General features: G+C 40.3%; 1 protein-coding gene and 2 long non-coding RNA genes across 5 annotated transcripts in view; 2 read left to right on the top strand and 1 right to left on the bottom strand.

Moving 5' to 3' along the window:
- The window catches only part of SPATS2L (spermatogenesis associated serine rich 2 like), a 112,654-nt gene that overhangs the window by 10,065 nt on the left and 75,230 nt on the right, over positions 1 to 27,359 (top strand). The window lies entirely within an intron of this gene.
- The window catches only part of LOC122181788, a 47,210-nt gene that overhangs the window by 18,806 nt on the left and 1,045 nt on the right, over positions 1 to 27,359 (bottom strand). Inside the window, exon 2 of the long non-coding RNA XR_006179582.1 lies at positions 12,169 to 12,258. This is a non-coding gene — a long non-coding RNA (uncharacterized LOC122181788). The remainder of the gene's footprint in view (positions 1 to 12,168; positions 12,259 to 27,359) is intronic.
- On the top strand, positions 371 to 18,543 carry LOC122181787. Of its 2 annotated transcripts, none has more exons than XR_006179581.1 (3): positions 371 to 397; positions 17,431 to 17,488; positions 18,231 to 18,543. It is a non-coding gene; the product is annotated as an uncharacterized LOC122181787 (long non-coding RNA). The 2 variants fall into 2 exon arrangements; XR_006179580.1 differs by lacking the exon at positions 371 to 397 and adding an exon at positions 10,777 to 10,914.

Here is a 27,359-nt window from a genome sequence, read left to right as displayed (position 1 = left end):
ATCTAGCTACATCTTAATACCTTAAGGAACCAACTTTTTCCACCTTTAGTTGCCATCAGAGTAACAGATTCTACCTTTCTAATAAGTCAGCTCATAGACTGGGGCATGTGCATGTGTTATTCTGAATCTAGCAACTAAATGTTTAATGTAGGTTTGAAATAAAAGGTAACTTTTGCAGTGAGGCTTGCCTGTTGTTTTTTTTGTTTGTTTGTTTTTTGGTTGTTTTTTTTTAAGTTGCAGAACAGGAATAACAGGACTCTTCTGTCACTCTTCACTGAGCATTTTGCAAATGGAATTAATCTGTATGCTATTGACATTACATTTTATAGAGAGAGCGAAGAAGCATCTGGAAGGATCTGCACACAATGGAGAACAGATTTTTTGCTGCATTTGGATGGTAACAAAATTAGCTTGACGTATGGGAGAAATGGGCACACTGGACTTAATTTCATGAAAATGTCTCAATTATACATCTGTTTTTTTGTTTGAAATGATGCCTCAGCTGTGTATGTGAGACATGGATGTAAGGTGGTAGTAGAAAGGAGAATTTCACTGCACGCTCTGAGCTGTGTAGCTTTAGAGAAGTTCTCAGGGATTCACGTCTTCCATCATCAGAATGCTTCCCTGGTTTATTGGAAGGCTCTGTATAGTTTAAGGTACTGTTCCTTACTGTACAGACTTGGTTTATGAAACATATGAAAGGGACTTTTTCAAAGATAAAGCCTGTGAATGCTTTCTGGTGTTCTGAAATACAGCAGGTACACACTTGTCAGGAAAATGTTCCTTTGCTTTAAGTAACTACTGGAGCCAGGAAAACTTGTCTGGTGTTTACCAGGACCAAATAGTCTGGTTGAAAGAGTATGCAATGTAGTGAACTGTGGCTGGTGTGGAACAAATGTGTATGCATGCTCTCAGGGCTGTTCTTTCGTTTGGGGTGAATGTTAATGACACTCCTGAATTCGTGATGAATTCATTCAGACATTAAATCACAAGAAGAAATACTCTGAAAAATACAGTATGTAGATGCTGCTGCTGACTCAAAAAAAAAAAAAAAAAAAAAAAAAAAAATTATGATCTTTAAATCAAATCTTGGCAGAAAATGTCCTAGATTCTGCCTGAATTTGTGATCATTTCAGTTTGTTCAGCGCCTTTAGCCACCCTGTCTCATTTGAAGACTAGGAGCTGGGATGCCTGTGATTGAAAAAGATTCTTGTTTCAAATAATCAGAGGAATTTGAGTAATTGGTAAAGTTGGACTGAAAAGAGGACGTTTGCAATAAATTGTCATAAATGATGTCATTTATTTAAATCTTTTTATAGCTGCTTTAATTTCCAGCCTGGCATCACAACTTCATCTAATTTTAATTACTGAAAGACTGATCAAACAGCACCTTTTGGGACAGTGCCGGAGGTGAATTCATTAGGGCAGCTTTCAAAAGAGTCAAACACTAAAAGTTGTTCATCTTGTGCAGTTGTGATGCGAGCGCTCTTGGCTAAGAGTAGCTGACTTTGGATTTGAAGAGCCTTTCTTTATGGTTTTGGATATTTTTTCCTAGATCTCTCTGTACCTCAGGACATTTTGTTTAAAAGGCTGATCGCTTTCCTAGATTTGTTAGTTCAGTTGTTCTATGAAGATAAATCCTCTCAGGCAAAGTTTCCTTCTTCCTACTCAGTGTGCATGTAGTAGCTGGCATAGGTGCTTCCATGATACAGCTCACTTCTATTAATAGTTAGAAGGAACTTTCATTCATGTAAGCAGGGGCTGGACTTCAGTAAACATAAGGAAGAGTTTTGACTAGGTGAGATGGGAAGTGTGCATCCTGCTAGTACTGTGGAGAGAAACACTGAGTGTTTGTAGCACAAAGCAAGGCTGGGCATTGTGTAAGCCTCCACTTGGTGGTATTTTTTTTCTTTTTAATGTGAGCATGTTTCATCTGTAAGATGAGCTTTAAGTTTCATGTTCAGTTCAAGCACCTAATGTGTTTTATTTACGTTACATGTAGTTGCTTTGCAGTGAGGTTTTAAGTGAGTTCAGTTTAGGATGGGAATGGGAGGAGAAGAAATACACCTGTTGAAAAATTCCTCTCCATTTCAGCCAAGTTGCTGGCCACTTGACCAGTGGCTGATGTCTGTAGAGGGAATATTTGCCTATATTCTTTATTTTTTTTATTCTATTTTACCTACTATGATGCTCTCTGCTAAGAAATGTATAGCGGTGTGCTGAATGAAGGGAAGAACTGATACATCCACCGTAAAATAGTGTCTTGTCACTTTCCTTCCCATCTTTTTACATATGCAGATGTGCTTTACATGAAGAAATCATGCGTCTACCCTGTGTTTTAAGCATGTGAGCATTGCACATCAGTTTATGATTCAATTCAAACTGTTTAGGTAGTATCAAGCTTGAAGGTTAACATATGGCAAAAGGTGCCACTAGGTGAACTTGGAGAGGAACATTAGTTTCTACTTTCTCTTTCAGTGGGTTCTGAGAGAAGAATGAATCCCTCAAGCCTCATGTTACATAAAATTGTTACTAGAATGTGGATTTCAAATTTTGTGCTTTTTGGGTTCCATTATATTAGGTTTAGGTATAAAATTAGACATTGAGGATGTCCAACTGGTGCTGACTGACTTCAGCTAAAGATTAGGCTCAGGCGACGCATCAGCATCCTAGCTTGTACAAATCCCACTATGTGAAACAATCCTCTATTGATGTGTGACTAACTTTGATTTCTGAAGTGTTCTGTATCTGAAGTGTGGTTCCCAACCCACAATTCATTCTGAAAATCTGTTTTCACAAATGGGGCTGTTGAAGTTCAAAAGTTACACAAGCACTTACAAGTGGCAGATAAATTCCTCACTGCCACTTCTTGGAAAGTGCTTGCTTCCTGTTGACATCTGTTGAGCTCTGCATGCTCTTGTGAAAAAATCTGATATATACTCAATGCATCTTTACAGTTTAAAAGTCTGGCTGTTTACAGGTTACAACTGTTAAAAGTACCATCTGGTGGCTAGCAAGCTGGAGAGCTGATGTGTGTTCCTGTCCTGAATTTCAGTGATTTCTAATATAGTCCTGTCTGCTGGGCTCAACTTTACTTTTGAATGATGGTTGCCTTCTGGCGAACACAATTTGATTAGTTTTGTTTTTACAATATTTCTACCCGTGTTTTAAAGTGTCGTGTCAGCTCCTTGGAACAGAAAGGCTTTTCTGCACCTGGAAGTTAAAGGCATGCAATAGAAAGTGCTTACATGTGCAGTTCCTGTTGCATTGAGCAAATTCTCATGAAACCACAATCTGACCTTTAGAGTTAGCAGCACTGTATTTAATGTGCTTGTAATTTAGTTGGAGGATTCACTGATTTTAATTTTAGCTTTCAGTATCTTGCATATTCCTCCTACCAGGTTCTGCCAACGGCAACCTGGGTCACAGTTGAAAAAGAAAAGATGCAGAGGGTCAGACACCTAACCTGTAGGAATTCACTGTTCATAGAAGGTCTGCATGATGAAAATATCAGAAATATCCTTAGACTGAGATATTGCTTTTTTGTTAAGAGTGTCAGTCATCTCACACATCTCTTTTCTAAAAGTCAAGTAAATAACTTGAAGAGCATTTTGCCTTAGGAAGTGTTGCAGTCAGGAAGAGTCATTCAGCAAAACTAAGCTGAATTGGAGTGATTAATGAAAGTTTTAGACATTTATTTGTTGAGTGCTAGGAATAAATAGGTGTGACTGTTTGTCTTGCTGCAGTGATGCTCCGCAAGGATGAGCAAACAGATAGGGTCGACACCTGACTTTGGCTGCACAGTAGAGGAGCTCAGATGGGTTTTAGACCTCTGGATAAAGTTTGCTTGTGGAAGTTCTAGGCTCAGAAATGGTTTGGGATGACAGAACTTGAGTAGAAACCATGAAGTCACAAACACAATGAACAGAGGAAGACCTCACCAGATCTCCTGCTAAACTTTGTAACGGAGAAGGTGCAGAGGCCTTGGAGCAAAGCAGAACAATCTGCTGCATCTGACTAAGTCCATGCTGCCTATTATTATTGACTATGATTGTCAGGACTGTTTGTCTCTCTTTAATATCTGACAGGCCTTTGCTGTGAGGGCTTCCTACTGAATAGCTCTGTAGAGCTGGGCTGTGGCCTATGGCCTTGCTACCTCTGTCATGTGCACTGAAACCTGTCAGTGACACGTAGCGGTAGAGCGGAGAAGGAAAAGAAGGCAAGCAAAGCACTGCTCTCCTGTTTGTTCCTCCCATCCTTCAGCAGTTTGCGTGTCAGGAATTTCCTACACCAAAAGCATTATTTTTGTGCTTAGCTTTTGATTGGGTATATTATTAATCTTCTCTCATCTCCTTGAGAAGGTAGGTGTGGTTAAGAGAAGTAGCTTGCACTGGCTTTCTCCCTGCACCTCAGTGGACAGCTGTGCTTGGGTTTTAGAGGCTGACAGGAGCAAACTTGAAGTGTCAGAGGCTACCAAGTACCAGAGCAATCTATGGGAGGGCGCTGCCTCTAAAACAAGGCAGACCTGTAGGCTGCGCTGTGAAGGCTGCAGCCACCTGGACTGTCTGTAGCAGAGCTGCCACATTATAACTGTGCATGGCTAGAGGTACCTGGGGCAGCTGTTAGTAAGGGGGGGGGAGTGTGTGGGGCTGTGGGCAGGCCAGAAGGCAAGGACTGGAGTTTGGGCTACCTGTTGCCTGGGCAGGAAAACTAAAAATAATAATAAGGCATGGCTGATGGGTCCTACAGCATTCAGCGCTGCTGACTGAAACGAGGGAAAGTTGTTTGGGTTTAGAGATAAATAATAGAAAAAGAGTGCTGGAAATGGAATAGCTGCCAAATTCAAAATTAGCAAGTGTATGTTTGCATATGTCAGATTTCTATTTATTTATTGTCTAGAATGTTTAAAGGTTTCATTTTTGTCTTTTTTGTACATTAGTTTCTTCAGTTTTCTCAGATGTAGTGAGTTTGTATACTATCTCTTTATGGCAATGTTGAGGCATCTGGATGAAATTACAGGTGACAAGAAAAAAGTTCTGTAAGTGTTTTTTGCTGTTGTAGATCGTTTGCTTACAGAGGTGACAGAAGGACAAACCCTCTCCCCTCTCTGTGTTAGAGTCGGCCATCATTGCTCGCTTAGCTTCTTTGAGCCTGTTGATAAACTTTATGTAATTTCATTATCTCCAAAAACTAAACAACCATCAGAGAAGAAGCCAGGGCTCTATAATAGCAAAAGCAAAACCATTCCCCTTTTCCATTAGAGGACTTGCATGAGCTTGCAACCGAAGCATATCACTGAGCTGCAGCAGCTCTGCTCTTTGCCTTCCTGCAAGCTGGCATTAGCAGTGGCATGTCAGAGCTGTAGGTCCTTCTGCTACTTCTCCATGTCCGCAAGGAAAACATCAAAGGAAAAGGAAGAGCTGTATAGTTTTGCATCCACAGTAGTCCTTTCAACCCTCACTATTGATAGTGTTCTTGGTACAATGAATGCTGCAGAAATCCATGTTAGCATCTGTTTTCCCTATCAAAGCATTTTCCTTGGATGAAAGTGTCAGCTGGCTGAGAACAGTCTCCATCCACTAGACTTTCCGTGGCAGAATGGAAGATGGTGTCACTTTTATCACCAATGAAACCTGAGAACCTTCACATGTGGCACTTACCTGGCTTGCTGATACATCCCAGTAATATTTCCAATACCTCTTTTGTGTCTGTCAGCTTAACTTTAATCCCTTAACTTTTCTGTGAAAAGAAACGAGCAATAAAAGATGAAGGGTGGATTTTCAATGTGCTTCTTCCCAAAAGGGCTGATCCTGTGTACCTCAGGGAGGGGGTTTGTCTGTAGTTTCGAAGGAAACTTGATCATTTGTTCTCTATTTCTGTGCAGCTTCCTTGTGTAGGCAAGTAGAACCTTGGCAAGGACATATCCTTCACTTTGGAACTCCTGAGAATTTACCCAGCTCTCTGGTTTCCTTCCTAGAAAATTCATAGATGTGGAGAAGAGTTCTTTAAACAGATACTGGTCTGAGTTTTCCTTCCATTTCAGAAATATTTGAAAGAAGGTATTCAGAGAAGATGGTGGAGTTGATATTTGGTAAATCTTTTATTCTATCTTGATGGGCAAAATTGTAACTCTAAGCAAGGCAGTAGAAGTTCTGTCGAAGCCCTAAATCCTACTACAAAAGAAATTTAGATAGGAGGTTGCCAGCCACTATCTGCAGCTATGCCTTATTCTGCTCAGCCAGCGCCCTAGTATCTGGCAGAGATTGGAAGATAGTTGGAAATTTTTCAGTATGCAGCCTCTCAAAAGCTTGTCTTCATTTCAGTGCTGGATTTCTCTGTGCTGTGTGCTGACTGCATGTGCTGACTGGCCACGGAGCCACGTCTTCCACGTGTGCCGCTCTTCTGCTGAGCGGGCTCTGGCAGTTTCAGCGGCCTCTGGTGAGTTACATCAGAAATGGACTTTGTCCAGGGATTCAGCCTTAATTTGAGTTTACCACCTCCACTCCCAGAAGCTAGACTCAGATTATTTTAAGAGTATATGTGATTGTGTGATAATTCCTGTGTGTTCTTCTCAGCAGGGTCTGACAAGCTGCTCTTCTTTTTTTTTTTTTTTTTGTTAATTTTTTTTCCATCGTTGACATAATGAATTGTAGCCACAATCACATGAAGCTATCTACTAGCTAATTTTTTCCAGTGGTGACTTTGTTTTTCCAGAAGGTCATGAACTATACTGCCGGTCGCTGTTTACTTAAAGTGAAAGAATGTAGTCACATATGTTCACAGATGTAAACCATAACCGCTCTGATTCCGTACTGTATGACACTTCTTTTAAGTAAGTGAAAACAGATCAACATGCATTGCTTCAGAAGTTGAGTGTACAAGAAGAAAGGAGGGAAAAAGCTCAGGTTGAGAATAAGTAAATCTTTTTACATCATAGCATAAAGCAAGTAAACGGAAGGTTCTGCCCAGCCAAGGTATGGTGAATTCATAAATCTGAAGCCCTGGGGCAAATGGTACTGATGGGAGATCCCGATACGGTGTAACTGGAGCGCACATAGGCCCAGCATTTCTAAATTGGGCAGCAGTGCCTTTGTGAAGCCCTGCTTAGACGGTGATTCTAGGAGAAAATAGGTCAGAGAGTCTTGATGGTTAAGCAGCCTTTATGGAAGAAAATTTCAGGATGGTGCTGAATGGGCTTTGTGTCTTCCTGCCAGAGGAGGCATGGTGTTCAAATTAGAGTGAATCACACCGGTGTTTTCTGAGGTCTGGTGATGACAGCTCTGTTGCTAAGGCTGAGGAGCATAAAACATTTCCAGCTATCCTGCTCCAGGACTGTCAAGTAATTTGGCGACTGTGGTTCCAGGGACCTGGCAGAGGTTTCTTTTCTGTAGAAATGTGCAGTGTGCTTGCTGTAGCTTTTAGGTTAAATTGCAGGATATGAGTGGAACTGCAGAAAAGCATCGGGTTGTGGATAAGACTGAGCAGATATGGAGCAGAGGAAATTAGCCATGCAACTCTGTAACAGAGTAGCATGGATTAAAATGGAAAATATCGTGGTAAGAAAATACTGTCATGATCTTTCCCTGCTTTCAACAAAAATTTTGGGGGTGAGGTACAGGAACCTCACCCTGCATCGTAGCAGTGGTTTACTCTGTGCATTATGTAATGCCCAGGGGACACGAACCATGCAACCCCGGTACACGTGGGTTTTGTGAAGGTTTCCAAAATGTCTGGCTTCTCTTCTGGTGATTCACAAATTATCTGCACATGCAGACCTTGTTGCTTACATCACAGGATCTTTGTGTGAACTCTTCTTGTTTTACCCTCAGATTGGTGGGATTTCTTTTTTAGTATATGAAAGAAGAGTTATGGGATCAAATAGGAGTACAGGTCAGTACTTAACTTCCCCTTTCTGGATTTCCTAGGCTCATGGAAGGTATATACTGAGGTAAGCTAGGTGCACGGGTGCTGTTGCAAGTAAATATGAGTGTAATGATGACCACAGAAGCATGCAAGAATTACCCACGGAACTGAGAATGCATTTCACTAGGATCATTTCCTCTGGCAGTAATATGAATTTTTTACAAAATTCTGTCCAGCCTACTATATCTCTATTAACTGGGGGGCTTAGTGTGTTCTTTGAAGCTATGGGGCTGTATTTGCAAGTGCTTCCCTGTACGAGTATTACATGGTAAACTTGTACAGGATTCTTAAAAATACCAGAGAATAATGTATTCTTCAGATAACCCTCAAAACTTGCTGAAGGACAAAGAGCCCTTTAGCATACCAAGGCTGGAATATTGAATTCCATGGATAATACTTTCCATCATAGCTGCTTCCACTGCTCTGTGCTGTACAGCTCTGTAGGATACTTGCTGGTTTTGTCCTTCTACTGATTTATATACTGTACTTTTCCCTTGAGTGTTTGTTTTAATTTGTCCATCACACAGAATTCCTCATGATGAAGTAAAATAGATTGAGGCTCCTTCAGAGCTGTTGGCTACCTCTCTGGCCAGAAGGGAATTCACTGGAAAACTAGGACCATTGAGCCTAAACCTTCGTTTCTTCATCCCCAAAACTTTTGTTCTCCTCCCGTTGCTGGGCTTGGCAGAAGTGTTGTTTTGGTGTTTTTTAAGGTATTTCAAGAAGGATTTTAAACTAAGGACTTTTCTTTGAAAAAATACAATAAAAAACAAAGCACTTCACTCACTCTGCTGTGAATATTATGTCACTGAGTATAGCAAGAAAAATATTTTTCCATTTAGGGAAGTGAAAACAGAAGGCATTTAGCAGGAATCCATTTGAGCATATAAGAAAATAGGAGGAATTTCTACTTTGAAACAGGGCTAACTGTGCTGACAGAGAGTCTGACTTATTATGCCTGAATGGTTATCATGTGATTGCATTACTCCATAAAACATCTTCCACAACTCTGTGCAGCATAGTGCTGTGAAAGAAATCCATTCGTTTCTGTTTGGCTGTAGTTAGTGGCAAAGATTTCATGTGAAATAGGGAATAACTTTAAGTCAGTAGAAGACTAAACAAAGTGGTCATCCAGAGTCCACTGAATTCAAAATCGTGATTAGTATCAGACCCCAAACTTAAGTTTATAAAGGATCAGCACACACAAACAAACTTAAGTTTATAAAGGATCAGCACACTGGTTTTTGTACTGAGTTTCTCATGGAGTAGTAGATTTTTCCAGCAGAGCTGCAAACTGATCTCATTGGATTACTCATATGGGGGAGGGAGGAAGATTACGTGTTAAATTCTAAATCCATAATGCTATGTTGTCCTTTGAAATTACTAAATGTTTTCCATAGGAGAAGTGCCATTCGTGTGTTTAGAAAGTAAGGCAATTCTGAAGATAATTTGCTGGCTGTTAAATTTAAAGAAGATACTGTTGATGGAAAAATAATAAATAGTGGATGGAGAGCAGCTTAGAAGTGTATTGTTTCTAGTCTACATTGTGAGCTATAGTTGGAAAAGACTGCTAAAACAAATCGGAGTTCTGTAAATGTAAACCAGCTGTTTCATGGCATGTTTTTCAACTTCAGTTTGCAACTAATCTTAGGCCCAGTTGAAAGTCTGATTTAGTAGTAACGTAACCAAGGTTACGCTGTGTGTGCACATAGGCACTGGGTTCGTAGTAATCTGTGCTACAATGCAATGTGAATTAGTGTGAATTTAGCAGCTATGAGGAATCCAGCTTAAAATAGAAGTGCAAGCATTGTTTGATGTCGTACTGGATACATGTGGCTGTGACCTTTGCAACAGTTCTGCTGGAGGACAGCGAGTTGTTCAGCTGCTGTAAATTCACTGTGTTCTACAACGGTCAGTGGGACTACATTCTTTTGCACAAGCTGGAACTCAGGATATTGTATCCTCTTATCTTAATACTAATAGCAAAAGCATGTAAGTCAGTTTATGAAGGGGAGTAGACTTGTTAAAAAATGGTTGGATCACATTCTGTAAAAGGAATTGTTTAAGCAGGAAGAAATAGATCACTGCTGAAATGGGGGTTTAGCAGTAGATTCTGATCGTTTTTGGGTATCTCTATGAATCCAGTTCTCAAGATCTTCTTTCTGTGACTCACTGGTTTCTGTCAAAGAAAAAATTTTTAAAAATGGCTTTCCAGAAAACAGAGCTGGACTCTCTTAGTCTGTGTAATTTCTTAAGTTCAGGGTGGCTCATTCTCCTGACTGGTTTACACCATAGAGGTCACGTGGTTTCCTACATGCTTTTCCATACGGACAAAATCTATTGTCACACTGTAGGATCTGCCCAGTAGTACATCAGAGGCACAGCTTGATGTTTTACACAGCCGTCTGGACCTTGCTCTGACATCAACTTTTATTCATTTCAAGAATTATAATAGGACAATGTTTGGCTTACTGAGGAGACAGACTTTCCCCAGTGAGCTCTCGTTCTTCCTCAGTGGTTTTTGTGCCCTGATGTTGTACTATGAATAATTTCAGTCTGTGCTGTGGGAACTGTATGGCAGAGCATCATTCGGGTACTGCGTATTCCTGTTCTACCAGGATTAGGCATGGTGTAAAGTCACTTCTCATTCACACGAAGTAACAAGCAATTCTACAAGAAATGCCAAGTGTCTTACACTGTTATGAACTGCAGCCTGTGAATCTGAATCTGATATCTGAAGCAGGAGTTACTGGGAAAACATTGAGCAATGGATTGTTTATTCTGCAGTCAAAGTACTTCTGATTCTGCCATAAAAGGGAGCATTGTATAAGCAGCCCTGAATCTTTTCGAATGGGATTCAGAGCTCTTTGCTGCAATGGACTGGCAGTGATATTGGATCTTGCAACAGCAGATCTCAGCCAGGTGAAGAGCCCTCTGACTTCTTCCAAAGCTGATTCCTTGCTAGTGATTTTTTCACTGAGGAATTTTAAGGTATGCTTTAGTTTCTCTTGCCCAAGCTGTACTTTGAACAACTAATGTTTTTAAATCATTTTTTTAATCACTTTGATCACTTAAAGCTAATCTTGAGTGACTTTGTGATGTTAGGCTGAAAGTAATTTTCAGTGCTCTTTTCCCTCCTGCACGTTACATGCGGTGTTGCAACAGTCAAAACAAGCAAGCTGCAACTACAAACTGAAGCACTGTAGTAGAGTATTAACTTTGCTGAAAAGGAACTAAAAACATTTGTTACAATTACATTTGCTGTTTTAAAATTTCATTATCCAATAGGACTTGTAGAAAATATCCCACTGAGCTGTAGTTAGCCCACCCACTGTGTCCTGGCCTGTGAACACCAGTGGTTCAGTGAGCAAAGCAGTCAGCTATAAAATGCAAAACTTTCCTGTTCTGTGTTAGGTCTGTGTCGGCGGGAGGGATGTGTGTGCTGTAAGGTAATCCAGTGGTAAGCAGTTCTGCTAGATGTTCACAAACATGACGGTGTTCTCCCATCAGCCAGATAAGTAGTGAATCCATCTCTAGAAGAGGAGCATGCAGGAGTGACGCTTTGTGAGAAGCAGGTTACTGTACCACAAAACAGAAAGATGTTCTGGCTATTAAATGATGTGAGTTGTTTGGCTAGGAGATGATTTCCATAATCATTCATAGTGCTGTGTTCTATCTGCAGTAGATTGCAATTATGAAATATTTTCATTTTGAATAATAATATGGCATGAACAAAATGAATTCTATTTAAGTATCTCTGTAGGCATGTCTGAATATCCCTCTTTAATTCATAGCCTTCCACTAAGATAACCTCGAACTAATCAGAGCTTTACGAGCTAATCAGCTCATAGTGTCACAAGTGGCATAATGCAAGCAATTACGCTCTAACTTCTAAATAAGAAGAAGAAAAAATCAAGTTGAACAATACCAGACTTCATGAATTGATAATAAGAATTAACAGAGGATCTTTGGGAGAATATGTTAAATCTCTTGCCTTTGCCCTTTCTAGGATGTGATAGAAAAACAAGCACACATACAGGTTTGTTCACCCAGCTGATGGCCAAACACCCACACAGCTGCTCATTCACTCAGTCCTTTTAACCTCAGTGGGATGGGTGGTGAAAATTAGAAGAAGAAATTCAAGAAAATTTGGGTTGAGATAAAAACAGCTTAGTAAGTGAAGAGGATTAAAAAGCAAGACGAGGGGAATTGCTCACCACCTCCCAGAAGCAGACCAATGCTTACCCAGTTCTGCATCCTCTTCTAATCAGATCTGTTCTCAGTTCGATCTATTCAGAATATAACTTTGCAAGTCAAATCAGGTGACAGAGGAACCTTTGAAAGTAAAAGAAAATAGTAAAAACTCCACCACATGTTATAAATGGATAGTATCGTGCCAACTCTGTCAGGTAACGTCACAGATGAAGCAAACCTTGTTTCCCTAGAAAGTACATCAACACAAGCTCTACTGTGTTTAGTGTTGATAGGGATGATTTCCTTGTGCCCATTAGGCTGCTTAGAAGACAGTCGCTAATTCAGTGAGAAATTCTATTGCATTAAAATTATGTTTGAGGAATAGATCAATTAGATTTTGCTGGTATATTTAATTCTGCTTTTCTGCGGAAATAATGCCTTGAAGAGGGAAGATCAGGATAGGGCTGGGATGTATGCAGTCTGCTCAGCTTTGTAGTTTTAACTTCTTTGGAAATAAGATTGAAATCCAGTGTGCCAGAAGAAAGTATGGCTGAGTTGCAAATGCAGTTTCCTACTGCTTTGCACAGAGCCCGGGGTAGCATCAGAATTTTTTCTTAAGCCAAGACATTCTGCATGCTACTGGAATATTAAATCTTATAATTTTCAGGTATTTAACTTTTTGTTTAAACTCAGAACTATAAACGAGAAAAACACACATTTTCAGCCATGAATATAAGTATGCTTCTGTATACTACATAGTGTCCTTTAGCATTGAGTTCTATCAGTTTAAGTCCCAGAGATTAATGAGATTTAGGAGTCATTAGAACTGTTATGTAAGCTTTTAAGATTAGGATTTACAGTCCTGAATCCCATACCTGGAGGATCTGAGGAAAAAGTATCATGTGTTAGGTCTCCAGTAAAAACAACTGCTAGCTAAATATACTAGAAATGGCAGAGTTGGTTTCTGCTTCAAGAGTTGACAAATTACAATCTGAACGTGGAAATGTGCTCTCTAATGTACTGTAGAACTAAACAACAGCCTCCATTTACTGCATTAGCACACGGCTGGAGGCTGGCCCATGGGGCCAAGACTGTGTGACCTGTATTTACAGTCTGAGGGCATTTGCTGGAATAGAATCTAAGGCATCGATTCTTTTCACGTGGATTTCTTCAAGAGTAATGCATAGATACTTCAAAAATAATGCTTCCTATTTATATCCATGGAAATCACAACAGCTACAAAGACCACAATAACGCTATTTGATAGAGCAAATTTTCATCTGCAAAACTCTATTTCTAATACAGTCACTGCCATTAGCTCTGCATTTTTGCCAGTGATGAACAGGAGCCTGCATACTGTGCTTGGCACTAGTGGAGGTGACTTGCTGTTGCCACTGCTGAAACATACTACCCACTGCCTCACTGTGCTCATATCCACTGTTCGGGGTCATAAATGTTCAGCAAGTGTCAATAAATGTCAGTGGGTGCCATTTTTTCCACGTAGAGGAATTAAATTCCACACCTTCACTTCATTTTCACTTCCATGTCAGATGCCATTTTGTCAGCCTGCCCCTCTGCTGCCTTCTGTTGCATGGCAACAAAATTGAATGGAATATCAATAGAAAGGTACTCTCTGCCATGCCACCAACATCCACCTCTGGTGTTGTGGGCCAACATAATAAAATAGGAGGTATTATTTTCAGAGCAGGCCATGTATATAGACAGAAAAACTGTGAAACAATTCTGTCTTGTATCCTTTAAAGGATTTATTAATGTTTAATATAAATCCCTCCCTTCTTTAAATCTTCTGTATTGTCTTGCTTTCTTCCCCTTTCTGTTGTCAAATATTTCTTCCTCCTTCTGTTGTCAAATAGTTTGATGTATAAACACTTATTTCTTCCTTCTCAGCACAAAATAAAGCATCTCTGTCGGCTCTCAACCATGCAATATTGTTATCACAGTTCTAAGTGTTATTCCTTCAACTGGGTCATTATAAAGAACTTTATTGATTGCATGTCAGTGATGTGAGAATAGTTGGTGAGATATTTTATTAGTCTTTTTGAATTTGTGAATTCCCATAATTCCAATCTATGTGAGTGATACGTTTATTCCTTTTACAGAGGATATGTAGAACTAGATACACCACTTGAGAATGTTTTTTGTTGATTTATGTTCTCAGGTTTTATAATAGGCATATGTGTAGGTGAAGTAGGAAGTGAACTGCCAAGTATTGGATGTTAAAAGATTGTTGGAAATAGGTGAAGAAAAAACAAGACAGAGTTTCCCATCTGCCTAGAGCAGCGGTTGCAAGACTCACATAGGAGTAGTTGTAAACACTGTGGTTTGATTTTTTTTTTTAATTTTTTTTTTTTTTTTAAGGTCATGTAAACTCAATTAAAGCCAAGTGCTAATGAGAAAAGGCACAGAGTCTGTTATGCTCAGTCTGGCTTGCCTCCCTCTTGATGTATGTGGTAGCTCTTCTCAGCTGCTTCAAAGCTATTCATTTAGGGCCAGTAAGAAAGGTTATTTGTACTTCCCTTAGATTTATTCAGTCTCCAAATATCTCTTAAATCTCTGTCCCTTATGGTTACTTATCTGTCCAGCATCTCCAAATGATCTCCTTTAAGTTAGACCCCACCCCATCTCTTGCCAGATAATGGACTTAGAGGCATGGAGGATATGCTCACACTGGACTAAAAAGTCAAGATCATCATTATTATGTTCTGTGGCTATTCTGCATCATCATTCTAGTTTGCTGCCTGACGAGGTGTGTCTTTTTAATCAGGTTTTCATGTATAATATCTAGCTCTAGACTTCTTTTCGTTGTGTGGTTTGGATATCCTTCCTGTTTTTCTTTAGGTTTTTGTGAATAACTTTTGCCTTTGCTGTCATACTTCTTTATGGCTGGAAGCCACTTAATTCCTTTGGTTTCTCCATGTCTTTATAAAAATAGACAGCCAACATCCACAGTTATCTTTGCACAGCATTTGTTTCAGATTAGTGGTTTGAGCAACTGGATACCAATTTCACTCTATAATAGCAAGGAATCTCTGTAACCCTTATTTTCTTGTGGGAGCAGCGTTGCACTGACCTACTCATACCTACTGCTTCATCAGGTTGTCCTTGCCCAGTTTCAGGTGTCTTCATCATTCTTGGAGAAACGGTTCATTCCTTTTTCTCAGGTCAGTTACAGATTCCCCTGCAGCTTTTCTGCCTTTCACTTTCTTTGCATAGTTCTAGGTTTAAAAGATTTGTGTCCCATTTTACATGAATTGAAATTAGTCATACAGTTTGCACCTTTAACCTTTCCTGTACTCAGTGGATTTGTAAAAAAAAAAAGGCAAACTTTAATGTTTTCCTTTCCTTGGCACCTGTGATTTTTTTGAGCTGCTCTCTCGACTTCTCTTGGAGAGAAAACATCTGCCAATTTTCATCATCTTTATAAGAAAATGAAAGAAAATGAAACATTTCAGTCACTTTTAAATGTTTAAAATTAAAAACTGCTATTGATCTGTGCACAATCTTTAGTGTACAGTCTTAAGTATGGAAGCTGCGTTACGGAACAGCCCTAAGTTCTTCATGAAGTTCTTACCCAAATCCAATTTCCAGTACTGTGGGACAGGAAAACAATTGTGGAGGGATCATGAATTTTTTGGCAATGGTGAGGTTGTCGCCTGGCAAGTTAATATAAACATATTACACTGTAAAATACTTTTTCTGTGTAATTAATGTTGTGGAGCTCTTTGTGTATGTTCTCCTTTGGGTATTCAAGTACAAAGCAGAGCGCGAGTTTTTGTGAGAACTCTACAAAGAGCTTGAGCCTGCAAGAAGCTGAGATAATAATGAAAGCAAAGAAAATGCTGCTTATGAGATAAGTGGGGAGAAGGGGACTTTTTAGTCAGGAAAAAAAAAAGGCTGAGTGAGGATAAAAAGTTAAAATAGTTCTAAGCAGTGCAGTGATAAATTGTCCTTGTCTACCAGATGTGGGGAAATCAGCTTAAGGTTCAGGAAGGAAAATGGAAGATTGGGATGAGAAAAGATCTTCTAATTATTCCAGCTCCGAAAAGCTGGAGGCTGAGGAACTTCCCTCGCAGGTGCTGGGCAGGCACCTGCCAGGATAGAGCAGATCGGTTCTGAGCCCATTCTGCCTCCTATCTCTCTGAGGTCTCTGTTCTCTTCTTGTGCAAACCTAATTTGTAATGGACCACTATAGGCAAAGATATCCCAGTTGGTTTTTGCTCTTAGAAAAAGCTGATTCTTAACAATTATTATTCGAACAAGAACAATATAAAACTTCTGTTTTTCTAATTTCCCTGTTTCTTTTTCTAATTGTTTGGATGCTCAGCTTAGGGATACTTTTGTGGGTTTCTTGTAGTTGTTCAGCTAAGTATGTTTATATCCTTTCACAATTTATTTTGACTTTTGCAGTATATTTTTCTTCCTTTTCCAGCACCTGACAGCATCAGATCAAATGAAAATATTATTTCTGATTTTCCTAAAGTAGTATTTTTATCCATTGTGGTGGTACTGAGAACCAAGGTCAAAAATCAACAAATTATTTTAAAAAGATGGTATGGGTTGGAGGCAGTCTCCCAGTTTTGATTTTGCATACATCATAAATTTTGAGGTAGACTGTCCTGAGCCTGTTTAGGCTGTGCTAAGTTATTCTGATGTGTTTCCCAGTGCTTCAGACAAGTAGAGCTAATGGGCCCTTGCATGATTCAATGTTTCTATGCAACAAACAGGAAATTCTCTAGTTTGTGCAAATGACAAATTTGTCAGCTTTTGTTACAGCAAACAAAAGATTGTCTGGAGAAGGATCTGGTAAATGGGAAGAAATTTATGCTGATACATGTTGCTTTCATTGAAATCTCTGGGTAACTGATCTTGCTGAAAGCTGCTCTGTATTTGATTTTTTAAGTTGGACTGTTTGCAGAGTACTGTTCAGCATACTGTCCCTTCTAAGGAGCATTCTGAGTGCCCAAGTAGCAGAAGTGTGCTAGAACCATACGTGCTATGTTGAGGTTGCATTTTAGGGGAGAGAAAAATGGAATAATACCATATTTTATATGTACATTGCAAAATGCTAGGAAATACTATGTTAGGAAAGCCAAAATTCAGCTCTTTCCCTAAATTTTGGATACACAGTCATAATTTCTTTTTTTCCCCCTTTTATTTTATATGCACATATTTGGGTTTATATAGATAATTATAGGAATGTGGTTTCTTCCCTTCATTTATGTCACGCTCAGGACAATAGTTTTTGATTTGTTTTAGTGGTGTTTTTAAAAATGTGTATTTTCCTGTGTGCAGGGAGTTCTGAATCCCAGACTTCTTGTCCCTCAAAACTTGCATTCCAACAATGCAACAGGTAAGTTTTCATTAATTACTAAATACTTCGTGTTTTCAGCAACTGGGGATAAAATTCTCCCCTATTGAAGTCAGTTGCTTTCACAGAGATATATTTGATCTAAGTTGTTGGGTTGTTTTCTCTCCAAGGATAGGACAGAATAATTTTTCCCTGAGTGGTTTATTTACCCTCGGCTGAAAAATCTGCATAAAGCCTTGTTAAAGTTCTTCTAAAGTCTGCAGAAGTAGAATGAGCAAGATCTGCAGAGTCTAGCTTGATATTTCTCCATAATACACTGTTTGGTAAGAAGGCTTTCTTGAGCACCGAGAACTTAATGCAACACAGGCCTGCCTTCTTTCAAACTCTCTCAAGCTCAGGGTAAGCTCAGCCAAGACAAAAAAAAAATAAAATAAAAAGAACAACTTTCTCTACTCCAATTGTCTCTCAGGCTGTAATGTTTCAGTTCTGCCGCAGGTACGGGGTCTGCCCTTTACCCAGTGACTGTTTGGTCTTAGGGAGTTGTGGCTTTTATCAGGTTAAACACTCAGTTATGGTTTGGCACTTCCTGTGTTCAAACCCTGAAACGTTAGGATCTTGAACACTGAGAAAGAGGAGATCAAGGTGAAAATGTCTGGAAACTGGGAAAGTTTGGTGGAGAAGCATTGGTGCACGTTTGCTCTCTTGCACTTTCCTAAGCATCAGTGACTGTGTGTGAGAGATGGACCTGTGATCTGACGCTGTACACTGATGTTAAAAACTTCAGGTGCTCTCTTCTGGCTGAAATGTCACTTCCTCAGATGACAGGAGTCGACTCTTCATCTTTAAATTCTATAAATAAGTATGTATCATGCTTGCCATTACTAAACAAATAACTTCTATAAGCCACAAGGCTGAAAACTGTACCTTTAGTCCTGGTGTGGCAAACTGCCCAGTTGCCAGGGTACAGGGTGAAATCCTGGTGGCACTGATATACCCACTGACCTATAGATCTATCTGTATTATTTTCAGGGGACAAAGTGTTCAAGATAGGTTCAACATTTTAGTGCCTTGTTTATCTTTAAGCTCATCTATTCTGAATAACAAGTGGGAAATAAATACATTAATAAAACAAATTATGTAGGAGATGTGATGTAGTAAAGGAACCACTCCATCAGACATCTCCCACTGCTCTGAACCACTGTGAAATAATGGCATTACCGTGTCTGGTATGATGGAAAAGGGTCTCTCTGACATCTTAGAAATACTGCTGGTATGTGCACTGTTAACATTCTTAGCATGTGTGTTTTTTTCAGAGTTCATTTCTGGAGTGATCACTGTAATTATTATGAAATACAGACAAGAACTGGCAGTAGTTGTAACTGTAATGAAAAATAGTTTCGAGAACCCTCACAGAAACTCACTATATATGAGCAGCTGGCGGGCAATAAATCTCACCCCTTAAGTGAGAGTTGAATGTCTTTTATTTGAAGTCATATTTAATCAGCTAAGAGTAAAAAACATCAGAGAACGTTATGTTTAATTGATACTTTAAATGATTAATAATGGATGAAATTTGGAGGTTTGTACTTTTCCTTTTAAAATTCAGTGCTCTACTTCAGTGGAAGTTTGCCTGAATAAACATTAAGTACAACTGATCCTGAACCTCAGAATGTGACCCAGTAATACTTACCACTTATGTGCTGCTTTAAACTACCAGAGCTCTTCTTGAACACAAAGGGGCTATTGAAGTGAGCATAATTTGCTCAATTAACACATTAAATCTTTGCTTGCAAGGCTGTCAGAGGCCCACTGTGGTTTTTGGAGAGGGCTTGCTTATAGATTCAGCAATTTACATTATGTTGAGAATCCCATAGAGGCTGTGTCCAAGTAGGGGACTTGATGGACCTTTACTCCTCGTGGAATAAAAAAATCACATGGTACTTTTTCAGCTGGAAAAATATACTAACACATCTGCTGCTGCAGCTGGAGAAAATAAAATCATAATGGCTTATCATAGATTGCTAATGTTTTCACTTGTTAGAATACCGTGATTTTTCCTCTGAAGTTGAAACCACAATGGTGCTTAGGAAGGCCACTTTAGAATGCACTGTCTGTGCAAACAGGAGGAATGTTAAAGGTCTAATTAAAAGCGTAAGTCTCTGAAGTTGATTAGAATGGAGACTAGGCCTAATTTCCTGCAGGATCCATTAAAGGCAGCCACGGCTGTAGGAGAGAGACAAGAAGGATGAAGAGCCACTGTATTTAGATGGGGAAAAAGAAGGTGCACTAGAGTAAGAATCTAATGGAGTGGAGATGAAGGATCAAGATAACAAAGGGAAGAGAAAGTAGAAACCAAAGAAGGGGGAATGCTGGTTTTGGATTTCTGTCATACTGAAGGCTTACTGAAGTGGCCCTGCTGGGGCTCAGCTAAGAAGCATTTGGTTAGAGCTTGGTGAGTGGAGGCAAAAGTGCCAGATGCTTTTGCACGGACACTTTGGATAGTTTTCACACACCATGTTTCATAGGTGAGATGGAGCCACAGTGCTAGCAGTGGCCCCAGGCAAAATCACTTTTGCGCTACAGCAGTATTCTTACTGTCTGCTTATGAAAGCAGTTTTCAGTTCTTCTGCCCAGCACTCTTGTCCTGAACATCACCTTGTGGCTGTAGCTGCTGGTGGCTAGTTCCTGCCAAAGAAATGGCAGGAGCGGTGATGAGAAGTCACACTGTTCAGTATGGGCTGGGAACAAGACTTTATCTGTCTGCCTATACCAGTTGAAGAGATGTGCAGGGCCCCATACACCTGTTGTTTAACCTGTGAAAAGAAAGCCAAATATTTCTGCTTCAAAAATCAGTGTGACACAATTGGGTTTGCTTTTAATATCTCTTTTGATGTCATTCCTGTGTTATTGTTATTAGCAGCAATCATGCTGCTTTTCCCTTCATCTGGAGACGCGTACACGCTGATACCAGCTTCATGTATTCCTAGCAGCAGCCAACTGTGTCATCACGGTTGCTCAGCCATTCAACTCACTGTGGTTATGGGTTTGATGGATTACAATCAGGATTTTGATCGCAGAGCAGCTTTGCAATAGCAATGCTGAGAGCGACAAATGATATCTTCCTGAACCCATACTCTGGCAAGCTGCTATCATTTCTTCTTACTTGACCACTATGCAGCTTTCTATCTTGTTAATCACAACACTTTGATAAGGTGATTGTAGCCAGTTGTTGGTATCACTGGAACAATATCAGAACTGTATTTGTGCCTTGAAGTCTTAACTTAGATTTTATTCTAACTCTGTTGTTTTCTCCCTTCATAAATCTATTTTTGAGGAAATACGTATACACCTGACTTTTTTCATTGCCTTTGCAATTTGGGCTTTTGTTCTTGAAAAAAACAGCTTATTCTATAATTAGGTTAAAATTAATGACTGCTTCCTAGCCTGTGTCATTACAGTTCATTACTTCTGAAGTTGGGGCTTCATATCATACTAAGTTAAGTTTGCATTCCATAATTTATAGCTGTTGCTTACAGACACACAAGTGCATAGCAGGCATTTTGTGAGGTCCTCTTCATCATTTGTTAATGTAGGGTACACACAGACCTCTTATTTATCATTTGGAAGATAAATCTTTGACAATTCTGACACAGATTTAACAAATTTACAGAGTTCTGGAGATCTCGTAAGCAACAAGTGTAAACCCTTTGAATACTGAAGCAAGATATACGCAGTAGAAGAGTTCACTGAAGTACTTTGTTTCTATGGGCATTACTCATCATTTTGAGAGGTCAGTTAGAAATGCCCCCCCTCTTCTTCTATTTCCATTTTTTTAACCAAGTAATAGACAAGGTGAGTTTGATTTGCATAGTTGCCAACCTTCCTCAGTTGTCCCTAGTATGGAATTTATGTAAACTTGCTTTCTGGTGAGAAAGTTATTTGTGCTTCTGCTTGGTATTTTTAGTCTAATTCCATGAGGTGTAGGAGGCAGAAGAAAGGAGAGTTCTTGAAACTCAGCTTGACAGCCCCAGCAATTATTTGTTCACAATGGAATATTCTCTTCTGTGACTCTTAAAGATCTTGTTGACAAGTGAGGTTCACAAAAGCAGTACATTACTTTTTTTTTCCTTAGTGAATTCAGTCTTGTCAGTTGTGGAGTTGTACCACTGGGCCCATCGTTTGTAGAGATCAAGATAAGCTTTCTGTACTATATCTATAAAACAATGCTGGCTGTTACTGGAATGCTTATTGCTGCTGCAGTAAGTGCTGAGTGCAGCAGCACAGTGCTGAGGGGTGTGGGAATGGTGGGGGATTGCACGTACATTTTCTGGAGGTTTTTTTTTTTTCCCAATACTGAATATATAGTTTAGAGTTCAAGTGGAGTCTTTTTTGTGACCATGAGCACTGATGCATATTGAAAAGCAGTGTATTTTAACACAAAAAATCTGTTTCACTTCTAGTGAAGTATTTAAAGCTAGGAATTGGTTAACAAAGCTTGCAGCTTCCTTCTGTCTCCTCCTGGCTCTTCTTTCTCCGTCTCCCTCTGTTTCTGCTGGGTAGTTAACTCTTACTTTGCTGTAGACATAATACAGCTTATCTAGTGTTTGTGATATAATGGAGAGAATGCAAAGTGCTTTGCTGTGGTGTGATGAACTCAGTAGCATAAACTCAGGCAATATGACAAGTTGTACAAGAGGGATCAGGTCATTCAAGTAACTGTTTCCTCGAAGGCCTTCACCAGCATGAATAGAAAAAAACATCCAGATCTTTCATGATGCTCACACCTGCACACACTAAACCTTGTGGGAGGGTGTGTGTGTGTGTGTGTGGATGGGGCAAGGAGCCCCTTTTCTTTCCACTCACAATTACTCCTTTTTCCTCCAAATGACTCAATTTTTCTCTAGGGCTGAGTCATCTTTGCTTTGCTATAGCCACATTTAGCTGGTTGTTCTGAATCTTGATTCTTTTGATGCATGTTGTATTGCTGCTAGCGTAATATTAGTGTTCAGGTAGCCTTACAAAAGAACAGGGTGTTTTTCTGCCTTTCCTTTTCATTAAATTTAATATCAGATTCAGCTTGCATGAGACAGTACAAAATTTGGCCTCAAACATTGGTATCTAATAGGATTGTGACTTTGGAAGCTGACTGGCAGTTCTGCTGGCAGATGAAAGGATGGGGCGGAACGAAACTGTCTTTGCCTCGCTATCTCTGCAGCAGTAATGGCAACAAAGTGCTGATGTAGTGTGTACGTCTGTCTGAGTTTACTCCTTACATATCCTTCAGGGAGAGATAGTCTGGAGTATAATAACAGTGTCTTTCTCCTAAAATTTTGAAGTTAGTCTAAGCGTTTTAATTAATAAAGAATTATATTCTTGTACAATGAGATGTGTCATAAGTAGGGGATGTGTTCATTACCTTCTACATAATGAACACGTAACAGGACTACAGAAATGCTGTGTGAACCCTGTTAGGTGAAGTAGGGCTCTTGCATGAGGAATGACCCCAAAGTTTTACTTTTATAGTGTACATGTGTGCAGTTAAGTGGCTTTGCTCTTACATAGTGCTCAGAGTCACGGAAATGCTTTCCTTTTGCTTTGGAGGAATTTGTATTCTACTGTGTTGAGCTTCGCTTGAGCCTCCTCCATATGTGCTTGGCATCATTCTGAATTAAATCTTAAGTTATCTTGGTTGTTTTTGGATCACACTGCTGACATTTTCTGTCATGATCATGGTGCTTACATATATTGTTGTCAACTGATCAAACCTTGTTTCCCCTTGTCTTTTCAGTCTCTGTTAGTTTCTTCTGTACTGAGCTCCCACGTGAGGCCAATCAGACTCCGGACTGAATTCACTTTGGAGAAGTAGGACAGGATTTAATAAATAAATGCATTAATTTAAAACTCACGGTACGTAATTAGAGGTTTTCACAGAACTCAGTATTTATATACCATGTCTTCAAAGCTAGAGTGGTTTGCTCAGTGGGCTGTGACACAGTTCTGAGTTTGCATGTTTTGGAATTGCAGTGATGCAAAACAGAAGGGCTTTTTTTTAACTCAATTTGCTTCAGTCAACTTGTTTGCTTTACCATTAACGCCCTGAGTCTGCTGCACATCTTGTAAAGCTGAAAGGAGAAGGTGTTCTGACACCTCTGTGTCAAAAGAGCCAGCTCTCTCACAGCACCTTGGTGATTTGTGCCTGGGCAGGCTGAGCTGTTTGCTCTAAAATGGAGACTGTAATGTTCGAGAGCTCTCATCTAGCATATGAACACAGTATGAGTCTGTGGTCTCAAACAATTCCCTATACAGCTGTGGAACCCCTTCTGTTCTTGTGGCTTTCACCTTTACGATGCATGAAGACCTAGTGCAAAAAAGTAAGGAAAGACCAAAGATACTGAGCAAGGTTTGTTCACACACGGCTCCAGCTCTGAATTGCTGCTGTGCAGAGTGCCTCTCTCTGGAGCCCTGGGAACCGCAGTCAAGAACAAGCTGAGGTTGCTCACTGTGCATTGCTCCAGCAATAGGTGCCAAAGTCAGAGTCAGAATCCCAGGACCTGGTGCATCGTAGTGCATTGTTAGCTGTGTTTGTTTGGGGGGTTCTGGTAATTTTTCTTCTAGGTTTTTGTCCTTTGCTATTTAATTATCCTTTTCATGACTGATTTCCTGACTTAATCTGAATGTGCATAAATCTCCACCACAGATTTATCATCCCTATAGAAAGCACTTTCAGAGTGATTCTGCAGCTTCTCAGAAAAGGGACACTGTTGGAAAATGAAGCTTTCAGATCCAACAATAAGGCTACTATTATGCTGATTTTTGCCAAGCCTTCCCTCATTTCTTTCCCATTTTATATCAGAGCGAGCTCAAGGCTTCTTTTTGTTTGTGTTTGAACTTCAGTCATTCTTAAGTGTTTACGACCCCACTCAAGTACACTCACTCTGAAACCCCCAACACCATGAGATACAGTGGCATTGTTTCTGGAAGCAGAGAATGGTTGTGTTGGGTTCTTTTTTCACCTTTGTGTTTCTGTGATTTTAACAGACTGTTTCCCAATTTTTAAAAGGAAAAAAAGCTTTCTTAGAAATTGTTCTTCGGCTGTCACTCTCGTTTGAGGACTTTGCATTTTCAGAGAAATGTGAGATCTCAGAGCAGCAGTTTTAATTATCTGCGATATAAATAACCTCACTGCAAAACAGATTTTTGTTTCCATAGCATACAGTCTGCGTGCTCATAACCATTTAATCAAATTCAGGCCTTGTCTCAGTAAATGAATAGCCACTAGCTACGGCTTGTGAATTACCCTTTCTAAATTTGACCCATACATTTTGGAGCCAAAAGATGTTTTTTTTTTCCCTTTCACACATCCAAATGCAGGAGCTTTTCTATTTATATATATATACTTTTTTTTTTTCCTTCTGAATGTTGAACATAGCTACCTGCTGATACCATGTAGAAAAGCAGCCTCTATAGTTTTTAGTCCTTTCTGACTGACTGTCAGAATTTTCTGTAGCTATCATAAATCTTCCTTGTCTTTCCATGGTGTCACTCCACATAACACTCCCTATGATCCACACAGGTCCTTGAAAGGACCTTCTGCCTTTCCACTGCTTGGCAGTGCTCTCCTGAGCTGAGCATATAAACATCTATCTCCTGAAGATATGTCTCTGTTCATCGCTTCTGGTGCCTCTCTTTGAACTTTTTTTTTTCCACTTACGTTGCAGTTTTTCACTGCAGTTAACAAATGCCAGGATAAAATGTTATCATCAGCCCTTCTCCGGGCTTAAAAGAGCCATGTTTCTTTTATACCCCAGATTAGCAACTGTCTTACAACACAAGCAATGTAATTTGCTGTTTTCCCTATCTTCACCCTTAGATCCTTTGCCAGACCACTGTGACTGCACCAGTTTGTTTGCAAATTTCTGTGTTGAATCAGTTTCTCCCTGTTGCAAGCCAGGAGCGGTTGTGTGCCAGGGGAATTTCAAGTGATTTCATTTAGTCCCAATTAAAAACTTTAAATTACTGATTCTAGTACAGAAAAACACATGCTCCCTTGTAGACACGATTCCAGGTACCTTTCCTCTGCCCTTCCTGCACTCTGTTCCCCCACAGCATGTGACTCCCAGTCCCTCTGATGAGGCAATGGGCAGTGTGGGAGAGCAAGGTCAGTGCATGGTGTTTGTTTCCCTCAGTGCTTCTCCTGCTCTCGACCCTCCTGTCCTGGTGTCTCTTGCATCTTCTGCGTGTCTCCTCCTCCTCAAATGTGTTCGTGCAGAGGCAGCAGAACCTTCTCCAACTGCCTTGTGTTTGGCACACAGTGGGGCTGTTTTGTCTGGTGCAGAGCTGCTGGAACCAGCACAGGGCATTTGAATATGCGTTTATTATAAAGCATCACCAGGTGCCAGTTCCTCTCTTTCCTGATGGTTCCCCCAAGGTTGCCCATATGAGCAGTTTCCTTCAGCCAGCTTTTGGACACCTGTGGGCTTCCCAAAGCTTTTGTTCCTTCCTTTCCCTTTTCTTTTTTTTCCTTCACTTGAGTTTAGTACCTCAGTGCTCAACCTCGAAACAAGTACTATTTCTTGGATTACAAAAAGAAAATTAGGAATTAAGTGATTTCAATGCACAGAGGGTATAAAACCTTTACTGGCAAATACGTTAAAAGTAGATGGCTGAATTTTTAACTTTCCTAAATAAACTTACGGTTCAGCTAAAATAACTTTCTCTCAGTCACTACTTTTTAAGGACTCTAAAGATACAGAGCAAAGTTGCCACACAGGTTTTTCTTCCTCTGCTTTGTCGCAGAAAAACCTGAGCTATTCCTGGCAGTTCTCATTTTTTAGGTCATTCTTCATATACCATTCACTGTCACTGAAATTAATGAGAAAATAAAAGGAGTGACCTTTGGCTGAGCACACACAGTTTATGCATGAGCTAAACAGCAGGATTCTTTTTCACTTTTCTTTTTCCCACATTCTCTTTCTCCCTGCTCTCCCCCATCCAAATGCAATTTGTAAAGCCCTCAGAGCCTCCATCCTGTGTGTTTCCACTGCATTCCTTTGGATGAGTCTCAGGCCCATGGTTCACATCTGTTCTCCCGTGCAGGAAGTTCGGCAGCATCCTTGATTTATGGACATAATGCTCTGCTCTCTTGAACTTCAGAATGGTTTCCAGAACTCCCAGGCAAAATTCATGCAGCTTAGGGAGTAGATAGGTGTCAGCAGTGCGAGCAGGAGCACTCTTGGAGTGCAAATGCAAGGCTGGAGGTTCAAAATGATGCTGTTTAAAACAAGCCTATGTTTACCAAGGATCTGAATACTTTTGAAGATAAGATTTTGAAAATACTTTGCTTTCCAAAGAAATGTAAATTCCGAGCTTGTTGGCTGCACCTGAGCATCTGCTTTGCACCCAACTTTTTGCAGGAGGTGGGAGAACCCTTTGCAGCCAAGTAGGGCAGGAGGGGCCGAGGGTGGTCTGCTGGGGCACCAGAGCCGGGAGGGAGATCCCAGCCTGTGGCATTTCCACATTGCAATCTGGGGAGTTGGCTGAAAGCAGCGAGGGCTGACGCTGCCTCCCGGCTGTGTTGGGAGGCACTCTGGTGCCGTTTTGCTACTGCCCAGGGAGCTCACTGGCCATGGGCAGCAAGAGGGAGGTAAGGTAAGGCTCTGGGAAGACATGCTGGGACTGCCCAGCTCCACGCCTGCACGAATGAGATCTACTGTGTGCGTGGGTTAAGGGTACTGCCAATGGCGGCGTGGGACACCGATGGTGATAGGAAATCCAGATTCAGTTGTTTACAGGAAATTTGCTGCGATTTCCCGTAGCTCCTGCGCGTTCCAGTGTTTGGCCGCGAGGGGATCGTAACGTACTGCTCCTTCACCTTTGTGCTGACAATCCAGACCGCTTTTCTGTGGAGCGTTTA

Source organism: Lagopus leucura, unplaced genomic scaffold (genome assembly GCF_019238085.1).
Source record: "Lagopus leucura isolate 7727_CA_CO unplaced genomic scaffold, USGS_WTPT01 Super-Scaffold_100012, whole genome shotgun sequence".
NCBI lineage: Eukaryota > Metazoa > Chordata > Aves > Galliformes > Phasianidae > Lagopus > Lagopus leucura.
The sequence above is the reverse complement of the archived record's forward strand: the minus strand, read 5'-3'. Positions and strand labels throughout refer to the sequence as shown.